Source organism: Hyla sarda, chromosome 3, assembly GCF_029499605.1.
Source record: "Hyla sarda isolate aHylSar1 chromosome 3, aHylSar1.hap1, whole genome shotgun sequence".
NCBI lineage: Eukaryota > Metazoa > Chordata > Amphibia > Anura > Hylidae > Hyla > Hyla sarda.
In genome coordinates, this window is record NC_079191.1 from 6,315,949 (window position 1) to 6,339,144 (window position 23,196).

General features: G+C 44.5%; 46 non-coding genes across 46 annotated transcripts; all 46 read left to right on the plus strand.

The window, feature by feature from the left end:
• Positions 1-492: 492 nt before the first annotated feature.
• On the plus strand, positions 493-565 carry TRNAV-CAC (transfer RNA valine (anticodon CAC)). The gene has a single exon. It is a non-coding gene; the product is annotated as a tRNA-Val (tRNA).
• A 661-nt stretch (positions 566-1,226) lies between these two features.
• Positions 1,227-1,299, plus strand: TRNAV-CAC (transfer RNA valine (anticodon CAC)). Its single transcript has one exon. It is a non-coding gene; the product is annotated as a tRNA-Val (tRNA).
• A 668-nt stretch (positions 1,300-1,967) lies between these two features.
• On the plus strand, positions 1,968-2,040 carry TRNAV-CAC (transfer RNA valine (anticodon CAC)). Its single transcript has one exon. It is a non-coding gene; the product is annotated as a tRNA-Val (tRNA).
• A 145-nt stretch (positions 2,041-2,185) lies between these two features.
• Positions 2,186-2,258, plus strand: TRNAV-CAC (transfer RNA valine (anticodon CAC)). The gene has a single exon. It is a non-coding gene; the product is annotated as a tRNA-Val (tRNA).
• A 667-nt stretch (positions 2,259-2,925) lies between these two features.
• On the plus strand, positions 2,926-2,998 carry TRNAV-AAC (transfer RNA valine (anticodon AAC)). Its single transcript has one exon. It is a non-coding gene; the product is annotated as a tRNA-Val (tRNA).
• Positions 2,999-3,361: 363 nt separating this feature from the next.
• On the plus strand, positions 3,362-3,434 carry TRNAV-AAC (transfer RNA valine (anticodon AAC)). The gene has a single exon. It is a non-coding gene; the product is annotated as a tRNA-Val (tRNA).
• A 145-nt stretch (positions 3,435-3,579) lies between these two features.
• TRNAV-CAC (transfer RNA valine (anticodon CAC)) lies at positions 3,580-3,652 on the plus strand. The gene has a single exon. It is a non-coding gene; the product is annotated as a tRNA-Val (tRNA).
• Positions 3,653-4,319: 667 nt separating this feature from the next.
• Positions 4,320-4,392, plus strand: TRNAV-AAC (transfer RNA valine (anticodon AAC)). Its single transcript has one exon. It is a non-coding gene; the product is annotated as a tRNA-Val (tRNA).
• A 145-nt stretch (positions 4,393-4,537) lies between these two features.
• On the plus strand, positions 4,538-4,610 carry TRNAV-AAC (transfer RNA valine (anticodon AAC)). Its single transcript has one exon. It is a non-coding gene; the product is annotated as a tRNA-Val (tRNA).
• A 145-nt stretch (positions 4,611-4,755) lies between these two features.
• TRNAV-CAC (transfer RNA valine (anticodon CAC)) lies at positions 4,756-4,828 on the plus strand. The gene has a single exon. It is a non-coding gene; the product is annotated as a tRNA-Val (tRNA).
• A 549-nt stretch (positions 4,829-5,377) lies between these two features.
• TRNAV-CAC (transfer RNA valine (anticodon CAC)) lies at positions 5,378-5,450 on the plus strand. Its single transcript has one exon. It is a non-coding gene; the product is annotated as a tRNA-Val (tRNA).
• Positions 5,451-6,106: 656 nt separating this feature from the next.
• On the plus strand, positions 6,107-6,179 carry TRNAV-CAC (transfer RNA valine (anticodon CAC)). Its single transcript has one exon. It is a non-coding gene; the product is annotated as a tRNA-Val (tRNA).
• Positions 6,180-7,064: 885 nt separating this feature from the next.
• TRNAV-AAC (transfer RNA valine (anticodon AAC)) lies at positions 7,065-7,137 on the plus strand. The gene has a single exon. It is a non-coding gene; the product is annotated as a tRNA-Val (tRNA).
• A 145-nt stretch (positions 7,138-7,282) lies between these two features.
• TRNAV-CAC (transfer RNA valine (anticodon CAC)) lies at positions 7,283-7,355 on the plus strand. Its single transcript has one exon. It is a non-coding gene; the product is annotated as a tRNA-Val (tRNA).
• A 667-nt stretch (positions 7,356-8,022) lies between these two features.
• On the plus strand, positions 8,023-8,095 carry TRNAV-AAC (transfer RNA valine (anticodon AAC)). Its single transcript has one exon. It is a non-coding gene; the product is annotated as a tRNA-Val (tRNA).
• A 145-nt stretch (positions 8,096-8,240) lies between these two features.
• On the plus strand, positions 8,241-8,313 carry TRNAV-AAC (transfer RNA valine (anticodon AAC)). Its single transcript has one exon. It is a non-coding gene; the product is annotated as a tRNA-Val (tRNA).
• A 145-nt stretch (positions 8,314-8,458) lies between these two features.
• On the plus strand, positions 8,459-8,531 carry TRNAV-CAC (transfer RNA valine (anticodon CAC)). Its single transcript has one exon. It is a non-coding gene; the product is annotated as a tRNA-Val (tRNA).
• A 1,292-nt stretch (positions 8,532-9,823) lies between these two features.
• TRNAV-CAC (transfer RNA valine (anticodon CAC)) lies at positions 9,824-9,896 on the plus strand. Its single transcript has one exon. It is a non-coding gene; the product is annotated as a tRNA-Val (tRNA).
• A 667-nt stretch (positions 9,897-10,563) lies between these two features.
• On the plus strand, positions 10,564-10,636 carry TRNAV-AAC (transfer RNA valine (anticodon AAC)). Its single transcript has one exon. It is a non-coding gene; the product is annotated as a tRNA-Val (tRNA).
• Positions 10,637-10,992: 356 nt separating this feature from the next.
• On the plus strand, positions 10,993-11,065 carry TRNAV-AAC (transfer RNA valine (anticodon AAC)). Its single transcript has one exon. It is a non-coding gene; the product is annotated as a tRNA-Val (tRNA).
• A 145-nt stretch (positions 11,066-11,210) lies between these two features.
• TRNAV-CAC (transfer RNA valine (anticodon CAC)) lies at positions 11,211-11,283 on the plus strand. Its single transcript has one exon. It is a non-coding gene; the product is annotated as a tRNA-Val (tRNA).
• Positions 11,284-11,428: 145 nt separating this feature from the next.
• Positions 11,429-11,501, plus strand: TRNAV-CAC (transfer RNA valine (anticodon CAC)). Its single transcript has one exon. It is a non-coding gene; the product is annotated as a tRNA-Val (tRNA).
• Positions 11,502-12,168: 667 nt separating this feature from the next.
• Positions 12,169-12,241, plus strand: TRNAV-AAC (transfer RNA valine (anticodon AAC)). Its single transcript has one exon. It is a non-coding gene; the product is annotated as a tRNA-Val (tRNA).
• Positions 12,242-12,386: 145 nt separating this feature from the next.
• On the plus strand, positions 12,387-12,459 carry TRNAV-AAC (transfer RNA valine (anticodon AAC)). The gene has a single exon. It is a non-coding gene; the product is annotated as a tRNA-Val (tRNA).
• A 145-nt stretch (positions 12,460-12,604) lies between these two features.
• TRNAV-CAC (transfer RNA valine (anticodon CAC)) lies at positions 12,605-12,677 on the plus strand. Its single transcript has one exon. It is a non-coding gene; the product is annotated as a tRNA-Val (tRNA).
• Positions 12,678-13,126: 449 nt separating this feature from the next.
• On the plus strand, positions 13,127-13,199 carry TRNAV-AAC (transfer RNA valine (anticodon AAC)). Its single transcript has one exon. It is a non-coding gene; the product is annotated as a tRNA-Val (tRNA).
• A 145-nt stretch (positions 13,200-13,344) lies between these two features.
• On the plus strand, positions 13,345-13,417 carry TRNAV-AAC (transfer RNA valine (anticodon AAC)). Its single transcript has one exon. It is a non-coding gene; the product is annotated as a tRNA-Val (tRNA).
• A 143-nt stretch (positions 13,418-13,560) lies between these two features.
• Positions 13,561-13,633, plus strand: TRNAV-CAC (transfer RNA valine (anticodon CAC)). The gene has a single exon. It is a non-coding gene; the product is annotated as a tRNA-Val (tRNA).
• Positions 13,634-13,962: 329 nt separating this feature from the next.
• TRNAV-AAC (transfer RNA valine (anticodon AAC)) lies at positions 13,963-14,035 on the plus strand. The gene has a single exon. It is a non-coding gene; the product is annotated as a tRNA-Val (tRNA).
• A 122-nt stretch (positions 14,036-14,157) lies between these two features.
• TRNAV-CAC (transfer RNA valine (anticodon CAC)) lies at positions 14,158-14,230 on the plus strand. Its single transcript has one exon. It is a non-coding gene; the product is annotated as a tRNA-Val (tRNA).
• A 667-nt stretch (positions 14,231-14,897) lies between these two features.
• TRNAV-AAC (transfer RNA valine (anticodon AAC)) lies at positions 14,898-14,970 on the plus strand. Its single transcript has one exon. It is a non-coding gene; the product is annotated as a tRNA-Val (tRNA).
• Positions 14,971-15,637: 667 nt separating this feature from the next.
• TRNAV-AAC (transfer RNA valine (anticodon AAC)) lies at positions 15,638-15,710 on the plus strand. The gene has a single exon. It is a non-coding gene; the product is annotated as a tRNA-Val (tRNA).
• Positions 15,711-15,855: 145 nt separating this feature from the next.
• Positions 15,856-15,928, plus strand: TRNAV-AAC (transfer RNA valine (anticodon AAC)). Its single transcript has one exon. It is a non-coding gene; the product is annotated as a tRNA-Val (tRNA).
• Positions 15,929-16,071: 143 nt separating this feature from the next.
• TRNAV-CAC (transfer RNA valine (anticodon CAC)) lies at positions 16,072-16,144 on the plus strand. The gene has a single exon. It is a non-coding gene; the product is annotated as a tRNA-Val (tRNA).
• A 667-nt stretch (positions 16,145-16,811) lies between these two features.
• TRNAV-CAC (transfer RNA valine (anticodon CAC)) lies at positions 16,812-16,884 on the plus strand. Its single transcript has one exon. It is a non-coding gene; the product is annotated as a tRNA-Val (tRNA).
• A 667-nt stretch (positions 16,885-17,551) lies between these two features.
• On the plus strand, positions 17,552-17,624 carry TRNAV-AAC (transfer RNA valine (anticodon AAC)). Its single transcript has one exon. It is a non-coding gene; the product is annotated as a tRNA-Val (tRNA).
• A 363-nt stretch (positions 17,625-17,987) lies between these two features.
• On the plus strand, positions 17,988-18,060 carry TRNAV-CAC (transfer RNA valine (anticodon CAC)). Its single transcript has one exon. It is a non-coding gene; the product is annotated as a tRNA-Val (tRNA).
• A 449-nt stretch (positions 18,061-18,509) lies between these two features.
• TRNAV-AAC (transfer RNA valine (anticodon AAC)) lies at positions 18,510-18,582 on the plus strand. Its single transcript has one exon. It is a non-coding gene; the product is annotated as a tRNA-Val (tRNA).
• A 130-nt stretch (positions 18,583-18,712) lies between these two features.
• TRNAV-AAC (transfer RNA valine (anticodon AAC)) lies at positions 18,713-18,785 on the plus strand. Its single transcript has one exon. It is a non-coding gene; the product is annotated as a tRNA-Val (tRNA).
• A 143-nt stretch (positions 18,786-18,928) lies between these two features.
• Positions 18,929-19,001, plus strand: TRNAV-CAC (transfer RNA valine (anticodon CAC)). Its single transcript has one exon. It is a non-coding gene; the product is annotated as a tRNA-Val (tRNA).
• Positions 19,002-20,408: 1,407 nt separating this feature from the next.
• Positions 20,409-20,481, plus strand: TRNAV-CAC (transfer RNA valine (anticodon CAC)). Its single transcript has one exon. It is a non-coding gene; the product is annotated as a tRNA-Val (tRNA).
• A 667-nt stretch (positions 20,482-21,148) lies between these two features.
• TRNAV-AAC (transfer RNA valine (anticodon AAC)) lies at positions 21,149-21,221 on the plus strand. The gene has a single exon. It is a non-coding gene; the product is annotated as a tRNA-Val (tRNA).
• Positions 21,222-21,366: 145 nt separating this feature from the next.
• Positions 21,367-21,439, plus strand: TRNAV-CAC (transfer RNA valine (anticodon CAC)). Its single transcript has one exon. It is a non-coding gene; the product is annotated as a tRNA-Val (tRNA).
• A 1,170-nt stretch (positions 21,440-22,609) lies between these two features.
• TRNAV-AAC (transfer RNA valine (anticodon AAC)) lies at positions 22,610-22,682 on the plus strand. Its single transcript has one exon. It is a non-coding gene; the product is annotated as a tRNA-Val (tRNA).
• Positions 22,683-22,812: 130 nt separating this feature from the next.
• On the plus strand, positions 22,813-22,885 carry TRNAV-AAC (transfer RNA valine (anticodon AAC)). The gene has a single exon. It is a non-coding gene; the product is annotated as a tRNA-Val (tRNA).
• A 143-nt stretch (positions 22,886-23,028) lies between these two features.
• TRNAV-CAC (transfer RNA valine (anticodon CAC)) lies at positions 23,029-23,101 on the plus strand. Its single transcript has one exon. It is a non-coding gene; the product is annotated as a tRNA-Val (tRNA).
• Positions 23,102-23,196: the final 95 nt, after the last annotated feature.

Genomic DNA, 23,196 nt, shown 5'->3' on the forward strand with positions numbered 1-23,196 from the left:
TATTTGTCAATCTGGCATCCTTTGCTTGCAACGACGGCCATGCGAGTTTTCATCTGGTTTCTGTAGTGTAGTGGCTATCACGTTCGCCTAACACGCGAAAGGTCCCTGATTCGAAACCGGGCAGAAACATGGGCTTTCCTCTTGCTTTTAGACAAAAGGCCACATCTGTTCACTTTCACTCCATTATTTTCATCCATTCGCTTTTAATTCTTGTGACTGAATGTGGAAAGCAAAAGAGGGTGGGCAGGTGGATGGTTGGTGGCTCAACAGCCAGGTTTCTGTAGTGTGGTGGTTATCACGATCGCCTAACACGCGAAAGGTCCCCGGTTCAAAACCGGGCAGAAACATGGGCTTTCTTCTTGCTTTTAGACAAAAGGCCACACCTGTTCACTTTCACTCCATTATTTTCATCCATTCGCTTTTAATTCTTGTGACTGAATGTGGAAAGCGAAAGAGGGTGGGCAGGTGGATGGTTGGTGGCCCAACAGCCAGGTTTCTGTAGTGTAGTGGTTATCACGTTTGCCTCACACGCGAAAGGTCCCTGGTTCGAAACCTGGCAGAAACAAGGAGTTTCAGTTGTTTTTGACTATTGCATGAGGAAACTTTCTTTTTTTAAGCATGAATGGTTTGCTTACACCGTTCTGGTAGCTTTCATCTAGTTTCTATAGTGTTGTAATGTTCACATTCACCTAACAAACGGAAGGTCCACGGGTAGAAATATGGGACTGACTCTTAAATTTTTTTAGACAAAGCGACATACCTGTTCGATTTGACTTTATCATTTTCGTCATTTTGGTTCTTGCACTGTTAGCAGGTTCCATGAAGAGCAAGTTTCTGGAGGTGTAGTGTTTATCACCTTTGCCTCACACACCCAAGGTCCCCAGTTCGATAGATAGCAGAAACATGGAACATCCCTATGTTTTTGGCTTTCGGACCATTGCACGATGAAACCTTGTTTTTATTTGTCAATCTGGCATCCTTTGCTTGCAACGACGGCCATGCGAGTTTTCATCTGGTTTCTGTAGTGTAGTGGCTATCACGTTCGCCTAACACGCGAAAGGTCCCTGATTCGAAACCGGGCAGAAACATGGGCTTTCCTCTTGCTTTTAGACAAAAGGCCACATCTGTTCACTTTCACTCCATTATTTTCATCCATTCGCTTTTAATTCTTGTGACTGAATGTGGAAAGCGAAAGAGGGTGGGCAGGTGGATGGCTCAACAGCCAGGTTTCTGTAGTGTAGTGGTTATCACGTTCGCCTCACACGCGAAAGGTCCCTGGTTCGAAACCGGGCAGAAACAAGGAGTTTCAGATGTTTTTGACTATTGCATGAGGAAACTTTCTTTTTTTTAAGCAGGAGTGGTTTGCTTACACCGTTCTGGTAGCTTTAATCTAGTTTCTATAGTGTTGTAATGATCACATTCACCTAACAAACGGAAATTCCACGGGTAGAAATATGGGACTGACTCTTAATTTTTTTAGACAAAGCGACATACCTGTTCATTTTGACTTTATCATTTTCGTCATTTTGGATCTTGCACTGTTAGCAGGTTCCATGAAGAGCAAGTTTCTGGAGGTGTAGTGTTTATCACCTTTGCCTCACACACCCAAGGTCCCCAGTTCGATAGATAGCAGAAACATGGAACATCCCTATGTTTTTGGCTTTCGGACCATTGCACGATGAAACCTTGTTTTTATTTGTCAATCTGGCATCCTTTGCTTGCAACGACGGCCATGCGAGTTTTCATCTGGTTTCTGTAGTGTAGTGGTTATCACGTTCGCCTGACACGTGAAAAGGCCCTTGTTTGAAACCGGGCAGAAACATGGGCTTTCCTCTTGCTTTTAGACCAAAGGCCACACCTGTTCACTTTCACTCCATTATTTTTATCCATTCGCTTTTAATTCTTGTGACTGAATGTGGAAAGCGAAAGAGGGTGGGCAGGTGGGTGGTTGGTGGCTCAACAGCCAGGTTTCTGTAGTGTAGTGGTTATCACGTTCGCCTCACACGCGAAAGGTCCCCGGTTCGAAACCGGGCAGAAACATGGGCATTCCTCTTGCTTTTAGACCAAAGGCCATACCTGTTAATTTTCACTCCATTATTTTTATCCATTCGCTTTTAATTCTTGTGACTGAATGTGGAAAGCGAAAGAGGGTGGGCAGGTGGGTGGTTGGTGGCTCAACAGCCAGGTTTCTGTAGTGTAGTGGTTATCACGTTCGCCTCACACGCGAAAGGTCCCTGGTTCGAAACCGGGCAGAAACAAGGAGTTTCAGATGTTTTTGACTATTGCATGAGGAAACTTTCTTTTTTTAAGCAGGAGTGGTTTGCTTACACCGTTCTGGTAGCTTTCATCTAGTTTCTATAGTGTTGTAATGTTCACATTCACCTAACAAACGGAAGGTCCACGGGTAGAAATATGGGACTGACTCTTAATTTTTTTAGACAAAGCGACATACCTGTTCGATTTGACTTTATCATTTTCGTCATTTTGGATCTTGCACTGTTAGCAGGTTCCATGAAGAGCAAGTTTCTGGAGGTGTAGTGTTTATCACCTTTGCCTCACACACCCAAGGTCCCCAGTTCGATGGATAGCAGAAACATGGAACATCCCTATGTTTTTGGCTTTCGGACCATTGCACGATGAAACCTTGTTTTTATTTGTCAATCTGGCATCCTTTGCTTGCAACGATGGCCATGCGAGTTTTCATTTGGTTTCTGTAGTGTAGTGGCTATCACGTTCGCCTAACACGCGAAAGGTCCTTGATTCGAAACCGGGCAGAAACATGGGCTTTCCTCTTGCTTTTAGACCAAAGGCCACATCTGTTCACTTTCACTCCATTATTTTCATCCATTCGCTTTTAATTCTTGTGACTGAATGTGGAAAGCGAAAGAGGGTGGGCAGGTGGGTGGTTGGTGGCTCAACAGCCAGGTTTCTGTAGTGTAGTGGTTATCACGTTCGCCTAACACGCGAAAGGTCCCCGGTTCGAAACCGGGCAGAAACATGGGCATTCCTCTTGCTTTTAGACCAAAGGCCATACCTGTTCATTTTCACTCCATTATTTTCATCCATTCGCTTTTAATTCTTTTGACTGAATGTGGAAAGCGAAAGAGGGTGGGCAGGTGGGTGGTTGGTGGCTCAACAGCCAGGTTTCTGTAGTGTAGTGGTTATCACGTTCGCCTCACACGCGAAAGGTCCCTTGTTTGAAACCGGGTAGAAACATGGGCTTTCCTCTTGCTTTTAGACCAAAGGCCACATCTTTTCACTTTCACTCCATTATTTTCATCCATTCGCTTTTAATTCTTGTTACTGAATGTGGAAAGCAAAAGAGGGTGGGCAGGTGGGTGGTTGGTGGCTCAACAGCCAGGTTTCTGTAGTGTAGTGGTTATCACGTTCGCCTAACACGCGAAAGGTCCCCGGTTCGAAACCGGGCAGAAACATGGGCTTTCTTCTTGATTTTAGACAAAAGGCCACATCTGTTCACTTTCACTCCATTATTTTCATCCATTCGCTTTTAATTCTTGTGACTGAATGTGGAAAGCGAAAGAGGGTGGGCAGGTGGGTGGTTGTTGGCTCAACAGCTAGGTTTCTGTAGTGTAGTGGTTATCACGTTCGCCTCACACGCGAAAGGTCCCTGGTTCGAAACCGGGCAGAAACAAGAAGTTTTAGATGTTTTTGACTATTGCATGAGGAAACTTTCTTTTTTTAAGCAGGAGTGGTTTGCTTACACCGTTCTGGTAGCTTTCATCTAGTTTCTATAGTGTTGTAATGTTCACATTCACCTAACAAACGGAAGGTCCACGGGTAGAAATATGGGACTGACTCTTAATTTTTTTAGACAAAGCGACATACCTGTTCGATTTGACTTTATCATTTTCGTCATTTTGGATCTTGCACTGTTAGCAGGTTCCATGCAGAGCAAGTTTCTGGAGGTGTAGTGTTTATCACCTTTGCCTCACACACCCAAGGTCCCCAGTTCGATAAATAGCAGAAACATTGAACATCCCTATGTTTTTGGCTTTCGGACCATTGCACGATGAAACCTTGTTTTTATTTGTCAATCTGGCATCCTTTGCTTGCAACGCCGGCCATACGAGTTTTCATCTGGTTTCTGTAGTGTAGTGGTTATCACGTTCGCCTAACACGCGAAAGTTCCCCGGTTCGAAGCCGGGCACAAACATGGGCTTTCCTCTTGCTTTTAGACCAAAGGCCACACCTGTTCACTTTCACTCCATTATTTTCATCCATTCACTTTTAATTCTTGTGACTGAATGTGGAAAGCAAAAGAGGGTGGGCAGGTGGGTGGTTGTTGGCTCAACAGCCGGGTTTCTGTAGTGTAGTGGTTATCACGTTCGCCTAACACGCGAAAGGTCCCCGGTTCAAAACCGGGCAGAAACATGGGCTTTCTTCTTGCTTTTAGAAAAAAGGCCACATCTGTTCACTTTCACTCCATTATTTTCATCCATTCGCTTTTAATTCTTGTTACTGAATGTGGAAAGCAAAAGAGGGTGGGCAGGTGGGTGGTTGGTGGCTCAACAGCCATGTTTCTGTAGTGTAGTGGTTATCACGTTCGCCTAACACGCGAAAGGTCTCTGGTTCGATACCGGGCAGAAACATGGTCTTTCTTCTTGCTTTTAGACAAAAGGCCACATCTGTTCACTTTCACTCCATTATTTTCATCCATTCGCTTTTAATTCTTGTGACTGAATGTGGAAAGCGAAAGAGGGTGGGCAGGTGGGTGGTTGGTGGCTCAACAGCCAGGTTTCTGTAGTGTAGTGGTTATCACGTTCGCCTCACACGCGAAAGGTCCCTGGTTCGAAACCGGGCAGAAACAAGGAGTTTCAGTTGTTTTTGACTATTGCATGAGGAAACTTTCTTTTTTTAAGCAGGAGTGGTTTGCTTACACCGTTCTGGTAGCTTTCATCTAGTTTCTATAGTGTTGTAATGTTCACATTCAACTAACAAACGGAAGGTCCACGGTAGAAATATGGGACTGACTCTTAATTTTTTTAGACAAAGCGACATACCTGTTTGATTTGACTTTATCATTTTCGTCATTTTGGATCTTGCACTGTTAGCAGGTTCCATGAAGAGCAAGTTTCTGGAGGTGTAGTGTTTATCACCTTTGCCTCACACACCCAAGGTCCCCAGTTCGATAGATAGCAGAAACATGGAACATCCCTATGTTATCACGTTGCCTAACACGCGAAAGGTCCCCGGTTCGAAACCGGGCAGAAACATGGGCATTCTTCTTGCTTTTAGACAAAAGACCACATCTTTTCACTTTCACTCCATTATTTTCATCCATTCGCTTTTAATTCTTGACTGAATGTGGAAAGCGAAGCAGGGTGGGCAGGTGGGTGGTTGGTGGCTCAACGGCCAGGTTTCTGTAGTGTAGTGGTTATCACGTTCGCCTCACACGGGAAAGGTCCCTGGTTCGAAACCAGGCAGAAACAAGGAGTTTCAGATGTTTTTGACTATTGCATGAGGAAACTTTCTATTTTTTAAGCAGGAGTGGTTTGCTTACACCGTTCTGGTAGCTTTCATCTAGTTTCTATAGTGTTGTAATGATCACATTCACCTAACAAACGGAAGGTCCACGGGTAGAAATATGGGACTGACTCTTAATTTTTTTAGACAAAGCGACATACCTGTTCGATTTGACTTTATCATTTTCGTCATTTTGGATCTTGCACTGTTAGCAGGTTCCATGAAGAGCAAGTTTCTGGAGGTGTAGTGTTTATCACCTTTGCCTCACACACCCAAGGTCCCCAGTTCGATAGATAGCAGAAACATGGAACATCCCTATGTTTTTGGCTTTCGGACCATTGCACGATGAAACCTTGTCTTTATTTGTCAATCTGGCATCCTTTGCTTGCAACGACGGCCATGCGAGTTTTCATCTGGTTTCTGTAGTGTAGTGGTTATCACGTTCGCCTAACACGCGAAAGGTCCCTTGTTTAAAACCGGGCAGAAACATGGGCTTTCCTCTTGCTTTTAGACCAAAGGCCACACCTGTTCACTTTCACTCCATTATTTTCATCCATTCGCTTTTAATTCTTGTGACTGAATGTGGAAAGCGAAAGTGGGTGGTTGGTGGCTCAACAGCCAGGTTTCTGTAGTGTAGTGGTTATCACGTTCGCCTCACACGCGAAAGGTCCCTGGTTCGAAACCGGGCAGAAACAAGGAGTTTCAGATGTTTTTGACTATTGCATGAGGAAACTTTCTTTTTTTAAGCAGGAGTGGTTTGCTTACACCGTTCTGGTAGCTTTCATCTAGTTTCTATAGTGTTGTAATGTTCACATTCACCTAACAAACGGAAGGTCCACGGGTAGAAATATGGGACTGACTCTTAATTTTTTTAGACAAAGCGACATACCTGTTCGATTTGACTTTATCATTTTCGTCATTTTGGATCTTGCACTGTTAGCAGGTTCCATGAAGAGCAAGTTTCTGGAGGTGTAGTGTTTATCACCTTTGCCTCACACACCCAAGGTCCCCAGTTCGATGGATAGCAGAAACATGGAACATCCTTATGTTTTTGGCTTTCGGACCATTGCACGATAAAACCTTGTTTTTATTTGTCAATCTGGCATCCTTTGCTTGCAACGATGGCCATGCGAGTTTTCATTTGGTTTCTGTAGTGTAGTGGCTATCACGTTCGCCTAACACGCGAAAGGTCCTTGATTCGAAACCGGGCAGAAACATGGGCTTTCCTCTTGCTTTTAGACCAAAGGCCATACCTGTTCATTTTCACTCCATTATTTTCATCCATTCGCTTTTAATTCTTTTGACTGAATGTGGAAAGCGAAAGAGGGTGGGCAGGTGGGTGGTTGGTGGCTCAACAGCCAGGTTTCTGTAGTGTAGTGGTTATCACGTTCGCCTCACACGCAAAAGGTCCCTTGTTTGAAACCGGGTAGAAACATGGGCTTTCCTCTTGCTTTTAGACCAAAGGCCACATCTTTTCACTTTCACTCCATTATTTTCATCCATTCGCTTTTAATTCTTGTTACTGAATGTGGAAAGCAAAAGAGGGTGGGCAGGTGGGTGGTTGGTGGCTCAACAGCCAGGTTTCTGTAGTGTAGTGGTTATCACGTTCGCCTAACACACGAAAGGTCCCCGGTTCGAAACCGGGCAGAAACATGGGCTTTCTTCTTGATTTTAGACAAAAGGCCACATCTGTTCACTTTCACTCCATTATTTTCATCCATTCGCTTTTAATTCTTGTGACTGAATGTGGAAAGCGAAAGAGGGTGGGCAGGTGGGTGGTTGTTGGCTCAACAGCTAGGTTTCTGTAGTGTAGTGGTTATCACGTTCGCCTCACACGCGAAAGGTCCCTGGTTCGAAACCGGGCAGAAACAAGAAGTTTTAGATGTTTTTGACTATTGCATGAGGAAACTTTCTTTTTTTAAGCAGGAGTGGTTTGCTTACACCGTTCTGGTAGCTTTCATCTAGTTTCTATAGTGTTGTAATGTTCACATTCACCTAACAAACGGAAGGTCCACGGGTAGAAATATGGGACTGACTCTTAATTTTTTTAGACAAAGCGACATACCTGTTCGATTTGACTTTATCATTTTCGTCATTTTGGATCTTGCACTGTTAGCAGGTTCCATGCAGAGCAAGTTTCTGGAGGTGTAGTGTTTATCACCTTTGCCTCACACACCCAAGGTCCCCAGTTCGATAAATAGCAGAAACATTGAACATCCCTATGTTTTTGGCTTTCGGACCATTGCACGATGAAACCTTGTTTTTATTTGTCAATCTGGCATCCTTTGCTTGCAACGCCGGCCATACGAGTTTTCATCTGGTTTCTGTAGTGTAGTGGTTATCACGTTCGCCTAACACGCGAAAGTTCCCCGGTTCGAAGCCGGGCACAAACATGGGCTTTCCTCTTGCTTTTAGACCAAAGGCCACACCTGTTCACTTTCACTCCATTATTTTCATCCATTCACTTTTAATTCTTGTGACTGAATGTGGAAAGCAAAAGAGGGTGGGCAGGTGGGTGGTTGTTGGCTCAACAGCCGGGTTTCTGTAGTGTAGTGGTTATCACGTTCGCCTAACACGCGAAAGGTCCCCGGTTCAAAACCGGGCAGAAACATGGGCTTTCTTCTTGCTTTTAGAAAAAAGGCCACATCTGTTCACTTTCACTCCATTATTTTCATCCATTCGCTTTTAATTCTTGTTACTGAATGTGGAAAGCAAAAGAGGGTGGGCAGGTGGGTGGTTGGTGGCTCAACAGCCATGTTTCTGTAGTGTAGTGGTTATCACGTTCGCCTAACACGCGAAAGGTCTCTGGTTCGATACCGGGCAGAAACATGGTCTTTCTTCTTGCTTTTAGACAAAAGGCCACATCTGTTCACTTTCACTCCATTATTTTCATCCATTCGCTTTTAATTCTTGTGACTGAATGTGGAAAGCGAAAGAGGGTGGGCAGGTGGGTGGTTGGTGGCTCAACAGCCAGGTTTCTGTAGTGTAGTGGTTATCACGTTCGCCTCACACGCGAAAGGTCCCTGGTTCGAAACCGGGCAGAAACAAGGAGTTTCAGTTGTTTTTGACTATTGCATGAGGAAACTTTCTTTTTTTAAGCAGGAGTGGTTTGCTTACACCGTTCTGGTAGCTTTCATCTAGTTTCTATAGTGTTGTAATGTTCACATTCAACTAACAAACGGAAGGTCCACGGTAGAAATATGGGACTGACTCTTAATTTTTTTAGACAAAGCGACATACCTGTTTGATTTGACTTTATCATTTTCGTCATTTTGGATCTTGCACTGTTAGCAGGTTCCATGAAGAGCAAGTTTCTGGAGGTGTAGTGTTTATCACCTTTGCCTCACACACCCAAGGTCCCCAGTTCGATAGATAGCAGAAACATGGAACATCCCTATGTTATCACGTTGCCTAACACGCGAAAGGTCCCCGGTTCGAAACCGGGCAGAAACATGGGCATTCTTCTTGCTTTTAGACAAAAGACCACATCTTTTCACTTTCACTCCATTATTTTCATCCATTCGCTTTTAATTCTTGACTGAATGTGGAAAGCGAAGCAGGGTGGGCAGGTGGGTGGTTGGTGGCTCAACAGCCAGGTTTCTGTAGTGTAGTGGTTATCACGTTCGCCACGCGAAAGGTCCCTGGTTCGAAACCAGTCCCTGGTTCGAAACCAGGCAGAAACAAGGAGTTTCAGATGTTTTTGACTATTGCATGAGGAAACTTTCTATTTTTTAAGCAGGAGTGGTTTGCTTACACCGTTCTGGTAGCTTTCATCTAGTTTCTATAGTGTTGTAATGATCACATTCACCTAACAAACGGAAGGTCCACGGGTAGAAATATGGGACTGACTCTTAATTTTTTTAGACAAAGCGACATACCTGTTCGATTTGACTTTATCATTTTCGTCATTTTGGATCTTGCACTGTTAGCAGGTTCCATGAAGAGCAAGTTTCTGGAGGTGTAGTGTTTATCACCTTTGCCTCACACACCCAAGGTCCCCAGTTCGATAGATAGCAGAAACATGGAACATCCCTATGTTTTTGGCTTTCGGACCATTGCACGATGAAACCTTGTCTTTATTTGTCAATCTGGCATCCTTTGCTTGCAACGACGGCCATGCGAGTTTTCATCTGGTTTCTGTAGTGTAGTGGTTATCACGTTCGCCTAACACGCGAAAGGTCCCTTGTTTAAAACCGGGCAGAAACATGGGCTTTCCTCTTGCTTTTAGACCAAAGGCCACACCTGTTCACTTTCACTCCATTATTTTCATCCATTCGCTTTTAATTCTTGTGACTGAATGTGGAAAGCGAAAGTGGGTGGTTGGTGGCTCAACAGCCAGGTTTCTGTAGTGTAGTGGTTATCACGTTCGCCTCACACGCGAAAGGTCCCTGGTTCGAAACCGGGCAGAAACAAGGAGTTTCAGATGTTTTTGACTATTGCATGAGGAAACTTTCTTTTTTTAAGCAGGAGTGGTTTGCTTACACCGTTCTGGTAGCTTTCATCTAGTTTCTATAGTGTTGTAATGTTCACATTCACCTAACAAACGGAAGGTCCACGGGTAGAAATATGGGACTGACTCTTAATTTTTTTAGACAAAGCGACATACCTGTTCGATTTGACTTTATCATTTTCGTCATTTTGGATCTTGCACTGTTAGCAGGTTCCATGAAGAGCAAGTTTCTGGAGGTGTAGTGTTTATCACCTTTGCCTCACACACCCAAGGTCCCCAGTTCGATGGATAGCAGAAACATGGAACATCCTTATGTTTTTGGCTTTCGGACCATTGCACGATGAAACCTTGTTTTTATTTGTCAATCTGGCATCCTTTGCTTGCAACGATGGCCATGCGAGTTTTCATTTGGTTTCTGTAGTGTAGTGGCTATCACGTTCGCCTAACACGCGAAAGGTCCTTGATTCGAAACCGGGCAGAAACATGGGCTTTCCTCTTGCTTTTAGACCAAAGGCCACATCTGTTCACTTTCACTCCATTATTTTCATCCATTCGCTTTTAATTCTTGTGACTGAATGTGGAAAGCGAAAGAGGGTGGGCAGGTGGGTGGTTGGTGGCTCAACAGCCAGGTTTCTGTAGTGTAGTGGTTATCACGTTCGCCTAACACGCGAAAGGTCCCTGGTTCGAAACCGGGCAGAAACATGGGCATTCCTCTTGCTTTTAGACCAAAGGCCATACCTGTTCATTTTCACTCCATTATTTTCATCCATTCGCTTTTAATTCTTTTGACTGAATGTGGAAAGCGAAAGAGGGTGGGCAGGTGGGTGGTTGGTGGCTCAACAGCCAGGTTTCTGTAGTGTAGTGGTTATCACGTTCGCCTCACACGCGAAAGGTCCCTTGTTTGAAACCGGGTAGAAACATGGGCTTGCTTTTAGACCAAAGGCCACATCTGTTCACTTTCACTCCATTATTTTCATCCATTCGCTTTTAATTCTTGTTACTGAATGTGGAAAGCAAAAGAGGGTGGGCAGGTGGGTGGTTGGTGGCTCAACAGCCACGTTTCTGTAGTGTAGTGGTTATCACATTTGCCTAACACGCGAAAGGTCCCCGGTTCGAAACCGGGCAGAAACATGGGCATTCTTCTTGCTTTTAGACCAAAGGCCATATCTGTTCATCTTCACTCCATTATTTTCATCCATTCGCTTTTAATTCTTGTGACTGAATGTGGAAAGCGAAAGAGGGTGGGCAGGTGGGTGGTTGGTGGCTCAACAGCCAGGTTTCTGTAGTGTAGTGGTTATCACGTTCGCCTCACACGCGAAAGGTCCCTTGTTTGAAACCGGGCAGAAACATGGGCTTTCCTCTTGCTTTTAGACCAAAGGCCACACCTGTTCACTTTCACTCCATTATTTTCATCCATTCGCTTTTAATTCTTGTGACTGAATGTGGAAAGCGAAAGAGGGTGGGCAGGTGGGTGGTTGGTGGCTCAACAGCCAGGTTTCTGTAGTGTAGTGGTTATCACGTTTGCCTCACACGCGAAAGGTCCCTGGTTCGAAACCGGGCAGAAACAAGGAGTTTCAGATGTTTTTGACTATTGCATGAGGAAACTTTCTTTTTTTAAGCAGGAGTGGTTTGCTTACACCGTTCTGGTAGCTTTCATCTAGTTTCTATAGTGTTGTAATGTTCACATTCACCTAACAAACGGAAGGTCCACGGGTAGAAATATGGGACTGACTCTTAATTTTTTTAGATAAAGCGACATACCTGTTCGATTTGACTTTATCATTTTCGTCATTTTGGATCTTGCACTGTTAGCAGGTTCCATGAAGAGCAAGTTTCTGGAGGTGTAGTGTTTATCACCTTTGCCTCACACACCCAAGGTCCCCAGTTCGATAGATAGCAGAAACATGGAACATCCCTATGTTTTTGGCTTTCGGACCATTGCACGATGAAACCTTGTTTTTATTTGTCAATCTGGCATCCTTTGCTTGCAACGACGGCCATGCGAGTTTTCATTTGGTTTCTGTAGTGTAGTGGCTATCACGTTCGCCTAACAAGCGAAAGGTCCTTGATTCGAAACCGGGCAGAAACATGGGCTTTCCTCTTGCTTTTAGACCAAAGGCCACATCTGTTCACTTTCACTCCATTATTTTCATCCATTCGCTTTTAATTCTTGTGACTGAATGTGGAAAGCAAAAGAGGGTGGGCAGGTGGGTGGTTGGTGGCTCAACAGCCAGGTTTCTGTAGTGTAGTGGTTATCATGTTCGCCTAACACGCGAAAGGTCCCCGGTTCGAAACCGGGCAGAAACATGGGCTTTCTTCTTGCTTTTAGACCAAAGGCCACACCTGTTCACTTTCACTCCATTATTTTCATCCATTCGCTTTTAATTCTTGTGACTGAATGTGGAAAGCGAAAGAGGGTGGGCAGGTGGGTGGTTGGTGGCTCAACAGCCAGGTTTCTGTAGTGTAGTGGTTATCACGTTCGCCTAACACGCGAAAGGTCCCCGGTTCGAAACCGGGCAGAAACATGGGCTTTCTTCTTGCTTTTAGACCAAAGGCCACACCTGTTCACTTTCACTCCATTATTTTCATCCATTCGCTTTTAATTCTTGTGACTGAATGTGGATATCGAAAGAGGGTGGGCAGGTGGGTGGTTAGTGGCTCAACAGCCAGGTTTCTGTAGTGTAGTGGTTATCACGTTCGCCTCACATGCGAAAGGTCCCTGGTTCGAAACCGGGCAGAAACAAGAAGTTTCAGATGTTTTTGACTATTGCATGAGGAAACTTTCTTTTTTTAAGCAGGAGTGGTTTGCTTACACCGTTCTGGTAGCTTTCATCTAGTTTCTATAGTGTTGTAATGTTCACATTCACCTAACAAACGGAAGGTCCATGAGTAGAAATATGGGACTGACTCTTAATTTTTTTAGACAAAGCGACATACCTGTTCGATTTGACTTTATCATTTTCGTCATTTTGAATCTTGCACTGTTAGCAGGTTCCATGAAGAGCAAGTTTCTGGAGGTGTAGTGTTTATCACCTTTGCCTCACACACCCAAGGTCCCCAGTTCGATAGATAGCAGAAACATGGAACATCCCTATGTTTTTGGCTTTCGGACCATTGCACGATGAAACCTTGTTTACATTTGTCAATCTGGTATCCTTTGCTTGCAACGACGGCCATGCTAGTTTTCATCTGGTTTCTGTAGTGTAGTGGTTATCACGTTCGCCTAACACGCGAAAGGTCCCCGGTTCGAAACCGGGCAGAAACATGGACTTTCCTCTTGCTTTTAGACCAAAGGCCATACCTGTTCATTTTCACTCCATTATTTTCATCCATTCGCTTTTAATTCTTGTGACTGAATGTGGAAAGCGAAAGAGGGTTGGCAGGTGGGTGGTTGGTGGCTCAACAGCCAGGTTTCTGTAGTGTAGTGGTTATCACGTTCGCCTAACACGCGAAAGGTCCCCGGTTCGAAACCGGGCAGAAACATAGGCTTTCTTCTTGCTTTTAGACAAAAGACCACATCTTTTCACTTTCACTCCATTATTTTCATCCATTCGCTTTTAATTCTTGACTGAATGTGGAAAGCGAAGAAGGGTGGGCAGGTGGGTGGTTGGTGGCTCAACAGCCAGGTTTCTGTAGTGTAGTGGTTATCACGTTCGCCTCACACGCGAAAGGTCCCTGGTTCGAAACCGGGCAGAAACATGGAACATCCCTATGTTTTTGGCTTTCGGACCATTGCACGATGAAACCTTGTTTTCATTTGTCAATCTGGTATCCTTTGCTTGCAACGACGGCCATGCGAGTTTTCATCTGGTTTCTGTAGTGTAGTGGTTATCACGTTCGCCTAACACGCAAAAGGTCCCCGGTTCGAAGCCGGGCACAAACATGGGCTTTCCTCTTGCTTTTAGACCAAAGGCCACACCTGTTCACTTTCACTCCATTATTTTCATCCATTCACTTTTAATTCTTGTGACTGAATGTGGAAAGCGAAAGAGGGTGGGCAGGTGGGTGGTTGTTGGCTCAACAGCCACGTTTCTGTAGTGTAGTGGTTATCACGTTCGCTTAACACGCGAAAGGTCCCCGGTTCGAAACCGGGCAGAAACATGGGCTTTCTTCTTGCTTTTAGACAAAAGGCCACATCTGTTCACTTTCACTCCATTATTTTCATCCATTCGCTTTTAATTCTTGTGACTGAATGTGGAAAGCGAAAGAGGGTGGGCAGCCAGGTTTCTGTAGTGTAGTGGTTATCACGATCGCCTCACACGCGAAAGGTCCCTGGTTCGAAACCGGGCAGAAACAAGGAGTTTCAGATGTTTTTGACTATTGCATGAGGAAACTTTCTTTTTTTAAGCAGGAGTGGTTTGCTTACACCGTTCTGGTAGCTTTCATCTAGTTTCTATAGTGTTGTAATGTTCACATTCACCTAACAAACGGAAGGTCCACGGGTAGAAATATGGGACTGACTCTTAATTTTTTTAGACAAAGCGACATACCTGTTCGATTTGACTTTATCATTTTCGTCATTTTGGATCTTGCACTGTTAGCAGGTTCCATGAAGAGCAAGTTTCTGGAGGTGTAGTGTTTATCACCTTTGCCTCACACACCCAAGGTCCCCAGTTCGATAGATAGCAGAAACATGGAACATCCCTATGTTTTTGGCTTTCGGACCATTGCACGATGAAACCTTGTTTTTATTTGTCAATCTGGTATCCTTTGCTTGCAACGACGGCCATGCGAGCATTCATCTGGTTTCTGTAGTGTTGTGGTTATCACGTTCGCCTAACACGCAAAAGGTCCCCGGTTCGAAACCGGGCAGAAACATGGGCATTCTTCTTGCTTTTAGACAAAAGGCCACATCTGTTCACTTTCACTCCATTATTTTCATCCATTCACTTTTAATTCTTGTGACTGAATGTGGAAAGCGAAAGAGGGTGGGCAGGTGGGTGGTTGTTGCCTCAACAGCCAGGTTTCTGTAGTGTAGTGGTTATCACGTTCGCCTAACACGCGAAAGGTCCCCGGTTCGAAACCGGGCAGAAACATAGGCTTTCTTCTTGCTTTTAGACAAAAGGCCACATCTGTTCACTTTCACTCCATTATTTTCATCCATTCACTTTTAATTCTTGTGACTGAATGTGGAAAGCAAAAGAGGGTGGGCAGGTGGATGGTTGTTGGCTCAACAGCCAGGTTTCTGGCGTGTAGTGGTTATCACGTTCGCCTCACACGCGAAAGGTCCCTGGTTCAAAACCGGGCAGAAACAAGAAGTTTCAGATGTTTTTGACTATTGCATGAGGAAACTTTCTTTTTTTAAGCAGAAGTGGTTTGCTTACACCGTTCTGGTAGCTTTCATCTAGTTTCTATAGTGTTGTAATGTTCACATTCACCTAACAAACGGAAGGTCCACGGGTAGAAATATGGGACTGACTCTTAATTTTTTTAGACAAAGCGACATACCTGTTCGATTTGACTTTATCATTTTCGTCATTTTGGATCTTGCACTGTTAGCAGGTTCCATGAAGAGCAAGTTTCTGGAGGTGTAGTGTTTATCACCTTTGCCTCACACACCCAAGGTCCCCAGTTCGATAGATAGCAGAAACATGGAACATCCCTATGTTTTTGGCTTTCGGACCATTGCACGATGAAACCTTGTTTACATTTGTCAATCTGGTATCCTTTGCTTGCAACGACGGCCATGCGAGTTTTCATCTGGTTTCTGTAGTGTAGTGGTTATCACGTTCGCCTAACACGCGAAAGGTCCCCGGTTCGAAACCGGGCAGAAACATGGGCTTTCCTCTTGCTTTTAGACCAAAGGCCATACCTGTTCATTTTCACTCCATTATTTTCATCCATTCGCTTTTAATTCTTGTGACTGAATGTGGAAAGCGAAAGAGGGTGGGCAGGTGGGTGGTTGGTGGCTCATCAGCCAGGTTTCTGTAGTGTAGTGGTTATCACGTTCGCCTAACACGCGAAAGGTCCCCGGTTCGAAACCGGGCAGAAACATGGGCTTTCTTCTTGCTTTTAGACAAAAGGCCACATCTTTTCACTTTCACTCTATTATTTTCATCCATTCGCTTTTAATTCTTGACTGAATGTGGAAAGCGAAGGAGGGTGGGCAGGTGGGTGGTTGGTGGCTCAACAGCCATGTTTCTGTAGTGTAGTGGTTATCACGTTCGCCTCACACGCGAAAGGTCCCTGGTTCGAAACCAGGCAGAAACAAGGAGTTTCAGATGTTTTTGACTATTGCATGAGGAAACTTTCTTTTTTTAAGCAGGAGTGGTTTGCTTACACCGTTCTGGTAGCTTTCATCTAGTTTCTATAGTGTTGTAATGATCACATTCACCTAACAAACGGAAGGTCCACGGGTAGAAATATGGGACTGACTCTTAATTTTTTTAGACAAAGCGACATACCTGTTCGATTTGACTTTATCATTTTCGTCATTTTGGATCTTGCACTGTTAGCAGGTTCCATGAAGAGCAAGTTTCTGGAGGTGTAGTGTTTATCACCTTTGCCTCACACACCCAAGGTCCCCAGTTCGATAGATAGCGGAAACATGGAACATCCCTATGTTTTTGGCTTTCGGACCATTGCACGATGAAACCTTGTTTTTATTTGTCAATCTGGCATCCTTTGCTTGCAACGACGGCCATGCGAGTTTTCATCTGGTTTCTGTAGTGTAGTGGCTATCACGTTCGCCTAACACGCGAAAGGTCCTTGATTCGAAACCGGGCAGAAACATCGGCTTTCCTCTTGCTTTTAGACCAAAGGCCACATCTGTTCACTTTCACTCCATTATTTTCATCCATTCGCTTTTAATTCTTGTGACTGAATGTGGAAAGCGAAAGAGGGTGGGCAGGTGGGTGGTTGGTGGCTCAACAGCCAGGTTTCTGTAGTGTAGTGGTTATCACGTTCGCCTCACACGCGAAAGGTCCCTGGTTCGAAACCAGCCAGAAACAAGGAGTTTCAGATGTTTTTGACTATTGCATGAGGAAACTTTCTTTTTTTAAGCAGGAGTGGTTTGCTTACACCGTTCTGGTAGCTTTAATCTAGTTTCTATAGTGTTGTAATGATCACATTCACCTAACAAACGGAAGGTCCACGGGTAGAAATATAGTACTGACTCTTAATTTTTTTAGACAAAGTGACATACCTGTTCGATTTGACTTTATCATTTTCGTCATTTTGGATCTTGCACTGTTAGCAGGTTCCATGAAGAGCAAGTTTCTGGAGGTGTAGTGTTTATCACCTTTGCCTCACACACCCAAGGACCCCAGTTCGATAGATAGCAGAAACATGGAACATCCCTATGTTTTTGGCTTTCGGACCATTGCACGATGAAACCTTGTTTTTATTTGTCAATCTGGCATCCTTTGCTTGCAACGACGGCCATGCGAGTTTTTATCTGGTTTCTGTAGTGTAGTGGTTATCACGTTCGCCTAACACGCGAAAGGTCCCTTGTTTGAAACCGGGCAGAAACATGGGCTTTCCTCTTGCTTTTAGACCAAAGGCCACACCTGTTCACTTTCACTCCATTATTTTCATCCATTCGCTTTTAATTCTTGTGACTGAATGTGGAAAGCGAAAGAGGGTGGGCAGGTGGGTGGTTGGTGGCTCAACAGCCAGGTTTCTGTAGTGTAGTGGTTATCACGTTCGCCTAACACGCGAAAGGTCCCCGGTTCGAAACCGGGCAGAAACATGGGCTTTCTTCTTGCTTTTAGACAAAAGGCCACATCTGTTCACTTTCACTCCATTATTTTCATCCATTCGCTTTTAATTTTTGTTACTGAATGTGGAAAGCAAAAGAGGATGGGCAGGTGGGTGGTTGGTGGCTCAACAGCCATGTTTCTGTAGTGTAGTGGTTTTCACGTTCGCCTAACACGCGAAAGGTCTCTGGTTCGATACCGGGCAGAAACATGGGCTTTCTTCTTGCTTTTAGACAAAAGGCCACATCTGTTCACTTTCACTCCATTATTTTCATCCATTCGCTTTTAATTCTTGTGACTGAATGTGGAAAGCGAAAGAGGGTGGGCAGGTGGGTGGTTGGTGACTCAACAGCCAGGTTTCTGTAGTGTAGAGGTTATCACGTTCGCCTCACACGCGAAAGGTCCCTGGTTCGAAACTGGGCAGAAACAAGAAGTTTCAGATGTTTTTGACTATTGCATGAGGAAACTTTCTTTTTTTAAGCAGGAGTGGTTTGCTTACACCGTTCTGGTAGCTTTCATCTAGTTTCTATAGTGTTGTAATGTTCACATTCACCTAACAAACGGAAGGTCCACGGGTAGAAATATGGGACTGACTCTTAATTTTTTTAGACAAAGCGACATACCTGTTCGATTTGACTTTATCATTTTCGTCATTTTGGATCTTGCACTGTTAGCAGGTTCCATGAAGAGCAAGTTTCTGGAGGTGTAGTGTTTATCACCTTTGCCTCACACACCCAAGGTCCCCAGTTCGATAGATAGCAGAAACATGGAACATTACTATGTTTTTGGCTTTCGGACCATTGCACGATGAAACCTTGTTTACATTTGTCAATCTGGTATCCTTTGCTTGCAACGACGGCCATGCGAGTTTTCAACTGGTTTCTGTAGTGTAGTGGTTATCACGTTCGCCTAACACGCGAAAGGTCCCCGGTTCGAAACCGGGCAGAAACATGGGCTTTCCTCTTGCTTTTAGACCAAAGGCCATACCTGTTCATTTTCACTCCATTATTTTCATCCATTCGCTTTTAATTCTTGTGACTGAATGTGGAAAGCGAAAGAGGGTGGGCGGCTCTACAGCCAGGTTTCTGTAGTGTAGTGGTTATCACGTTCGCCTAACACGCGAAAGGTCCCCGGTTCGAAACCGGGCAGAAACATGGGCTTTCTTCTTGCTTTTAGACAAAAGACCACATCTTTTCACTTTCACTCCATTATTTTCATCCATTCGCTTTTAATTCTTGACTGAATGTGGAAAGCGAAGGAGGGTGGGCAGGTGGGTGGTTGGTGGCTCAACAGCCCTGTTTCTGTAGTGTAGTGGCTATCACGTTCGCCTCACACGCGAAAGGTCCCTGGTTCGAAACCAGGCAGAAACAAGGAGTTTCAGATGTTTTTGACTATTGCATTAGGAAACTTTCTTTTTTTAAGCAGGAGTGGTTTGCTTACACCGTTCTGGTAGCTTTCATCTAGTTTCTATAGTGTTGTAATGATCACATTTACCTAACAAACGGAAGGTCCACGGGTAGAAATATGGGACTGACTCTTAATTTTCTTAGAGAAAGCGACATACCTGTTCGATTTGACTTTATCATTTTCGTCATTTTGGATCTTGCACTGTTAGCAGGTTCCATGAAGAGCAAGTTTCTGGAGGTGTAGTGTTTATCACCTTTGCCTCACACACCCAAGGTCCCCAGTTCGATAGATAGCGGAAACATGGAACATCCCTATGTTTTTGGCTTTCGGACCATTGCACGATGAAACCTTGTTTTTATTTGTCAATCTGGCATCCTTTGCTTGCAACGACGGCCATGCGAGTTTTCATCTGGTTTCTGTAGTGTAGTGGTTATCACGTTCGCCTAACACGCGAAAGGTCCCTTGTTTGAAACCGGGCAGAAACATGGGCTTTCCTCTTGCTTTTAGACCAAAGGCCACACCTGTTCACTTTCACTCCATTATTTTCATCCATTCGCTTTTAATTCTTGTGACTGAATGTGGAAAGCGAAGGAGGGTGGGCAGGTGGGTGGTTGGTGGCTCAACAGCCAGGTTTCTGTAGTGTAGTGGTTTTTACGTTCGCCTCACACGCGAAAGGTCCCTGGTTCGAAACTGGGCAGAAACAAGGAGTTTCAGATGTTTTTGACTATTGCATGAGGAAACTTTCTTTTTTTAAGCAGGAGTGGTTTGCTTACACCGTTCTGGTAGCTTTCATCTAGTTTCTATAGTGTTGTAATGTTCACATTCACCTAACAAACGGAAAGTCCACGGGTAGAAATATGGGACTGACTCTTAATTTTTTTAGACAAAGCGACATACCTGTTCGATTTGACTTTATCATTTTCGTCATTTTGGATCTTGCACTGTTAGCAGGTTCCATGAAGAGCAAGTTTCTGGAGGTGTAGTGTTTATCACCTTTGCCTCACACACCCAAGGTCCCCAGTTCGATAGATAGCAGAAACATGGAACATCCCTATGTTTTTGGCTTTCGGACCATTGCACGATGAAACCTTGTTTTCATTTGTCAATCTGGTATCCTTTGCTTGCAACGACGGCCATGCGAGTTTTCATCTGGTTTCTGTAGTGTAGTGGCTATCTCGTTCGCCTAACACGTGAAAGGTCCCTGATTCGAAACCGGGCAGAAACATGGGCTTTCCTCTTGCTTTTAGACCAAAGGCCACATCTGTTCACTTTCACTCCTTTATTTTCATCCATTCGCTTTTAATTCTTGTGACTGAATGTGGAAAGCGAAAGAGGGTGGGCAGGTGGGTGGTTGGTGGCTCAACAGCCAGGTTTCTGTAGTGTAGTGGTTATCACGTTCGTCTCACACGCGAAAGGTCCCTGGTTCGAAACCGGGCAGAAACAAGGAGTTTCAGATGTTTTTGACTATTGCATGAGGAAACTTTCTTTTTTTAAGCAGGAGTGGTTTGCTTACACCGTTCTGGTAGCTTTCATCTAGTTTCTATAGTGTTGTAATGTTCACATTCACCTAACAAACGGAAGGTCCACGGGTAGAAATATGGGACTGACTCTTAATTTTTTTAGACAAAGCGACATACCTGTTCGATTTGACTTTATCATTTTCGTCATTTTGGATCTTGCACTGTTAGCAGGTTCCATGAAGAGCAAGTTTCTGGAGGTGTAGTGTTTATCACCTTTGCCTCACACACCCAAGGTCCCCAGTTCGATAGATAGCAGAAACATGGAACATCCCTATGTTTTTGGATTTCGGACCATTGCACGATGAAACCTTGTTTTCATTTGTCAATCTGGTATCCTTTGCATGCAACGACGGCCATGCAAGTTTTTATCTGGTTTCTGTAGTGTAGTGGTTATCACGTTTGCCTAACACGCGAAAGGTCCACGGTTCGAAGCCAGGCACAAACATGGGCTTTCCTCTTGCTTTTAGACCAAAGGCCACACTTGTTCACTTTCACTCCATTATTTTCATCCATTCACTTTTAATTCTTGTGACTGAATGTAGAAAGCGAAAGAGGGTGGGCAGGTGGGTGGTTGTTGGCTCAACAGCCAGGTTTCTGTAGTGTAGTGGTTATCACGTTCGCCTAACACGCGAAAGGTCCCCGGTTCAAAACCGGGCAGAAACATGGGCTTTCTTCTTGCTTTTAGACAAAAGGCCACATCTGTTCACTTTCACTCCATTATTTTAATCCATTTGCTTTTAATTCTTGTTACTGAATGTGGAAAGCAAAAGAGGGTGGGCAGGTGGGTGGTTGGTGGCTCAACAGCCATGTTTCTGTAGTGAAGTGGTTATCACGTTCGCCTCACACGCGAAAGGTCCCTGGTTCGAAACCGGGCAGAAACAAGGAGTTTCAGATGTTTTTGACTATTGCATGAGGAAACTTTCTTTTTTTTAAGCAGGAGTGGTTTGCTTACACCGTTCTGGTAGCTTTAATCTAGTTTCTATAGTGTTGTAATGATCACATTCACCTAACAAACGGAAGGTCCACGGGTAGAAATATGGGACTGACTCTTAATTTTTTTAGACAAAGCGACATACCTGTTCGATTTGACATTATCATTTTCGTCATTTTGGATCTTGCACTGTTAGCAGGTTCCATAAAGAGCAAGTTTCTGGAGGTGTAGTGTTTATCACCTTTGCCTCACACACCCAAGGTCCCCAGTTCGATAGATAGCAGAAACATGGAACATCCCTATGTTTTTGGCTTTCGGACCATTGCACGATGAAACCTTGTTTTTATTTGTCAATCTGGCATCCTTTGCTTGCAACGACGGCCATGCGAGTTTTCATCTGGTTTCTGTAGTGTAGTGGTTATCACGTTCGCCTAACACGCGAAAGGTCCCTTGTTTGAAACCTGTTAGCAGGTTCCATGAAGAGCAAGTTTCTGGAGGTGTAGTGTTTATCACCTTTGCCTCACACACCCAAGGTCCCCAGTTCGATAGATAGCAGAAACATGGAACATCCCTATGTTTTTGGCTTTCGGACCATTGCACGATGAAACCTTGTTTTCATTTGTCAATCTGGTATCCTTTGCTTGCAACGACGGCCATGTGAGTTTTCATCTGGTTTCTGTAGTGTAGTGGCTATCACGTTCGCCTAACCCGCGAAAGGTCCCCGGTTCGAAGCCGGGCACAAACATGGGCTTTCCTCTTGCTTTTAGACCAAAGGCCACACCTGTTCACTTTCACTCCATTATTTTTATCCATTCACTTTTAATTCTTGTGACTGAATGTGGAAAGCGAAAGAGGGTGGGCACGTGGGTGGGCACGTGGGTGGTTGTTAGCTCAACAGCCAGGTTTCTGTAGTGTAGTGGTTATCACGTTCGCCTAACACGCGAAAGGTCCCCGGTTCGAAACCAGTCAGAAACATGGGCTTTCTTCTTGCTTTTAGACCAAAGGCCAAATCTGTTCACTTTCACTCCATTATTTTCATCCATTCACTTTTAATTCTTGTGACTGAATGTGGAAAGCGAAAAAGGGTGGGCAGGTGGGTGGTTGGTGGCTCAACAGCCAGGTTTCTGTAGTGTAGTGGTTATCACGTTCGCCTAACACGCGAAAGGTCCCCGGTTCGAAACCGGGCAGAAACATGGGCTTTCCTCTTGCTTTTAGACCAAAGGCCATACCTGTTCATTTTCACTCCATTATTTTCATCCATTCGCTTTTAATTCTTGTGACTGAATGTGGAAAGCGAAAGAGGGTGGGCGGCTCTACAGCCAGGTTTCTGTAGTGTAGTGGTTATCACGTTCGCCTAACACGCGAAAGGTCCCCGGTTCGAAACCGGGCAGAAACATGGGCTTTCTTCTTGCTTTTAGACAAAAGACCACATCTTTTCACTTTCACTCCATTATTTTCATTGATTCGCTTTTAATTCTTGACTGAATGTGGAAAGCGAAGGAGGGTGGGCAGGTGGGTGGTTGGTGGCTCAACAGCCCTGTTTCTGTAGTGTAGTGGCTATCACGTTCGTCTCACACGCGAAAGGTCCCTGGTTCGAAACCAGGCAGAAACAAGGAGTTTCAGATGTATTTGACTATTGCATTAGGAAACTTTCTTTTTTTAAGCAGGAGTGGTTTGCTTACACCGTTCTGGTAGCTTTCATCTAGT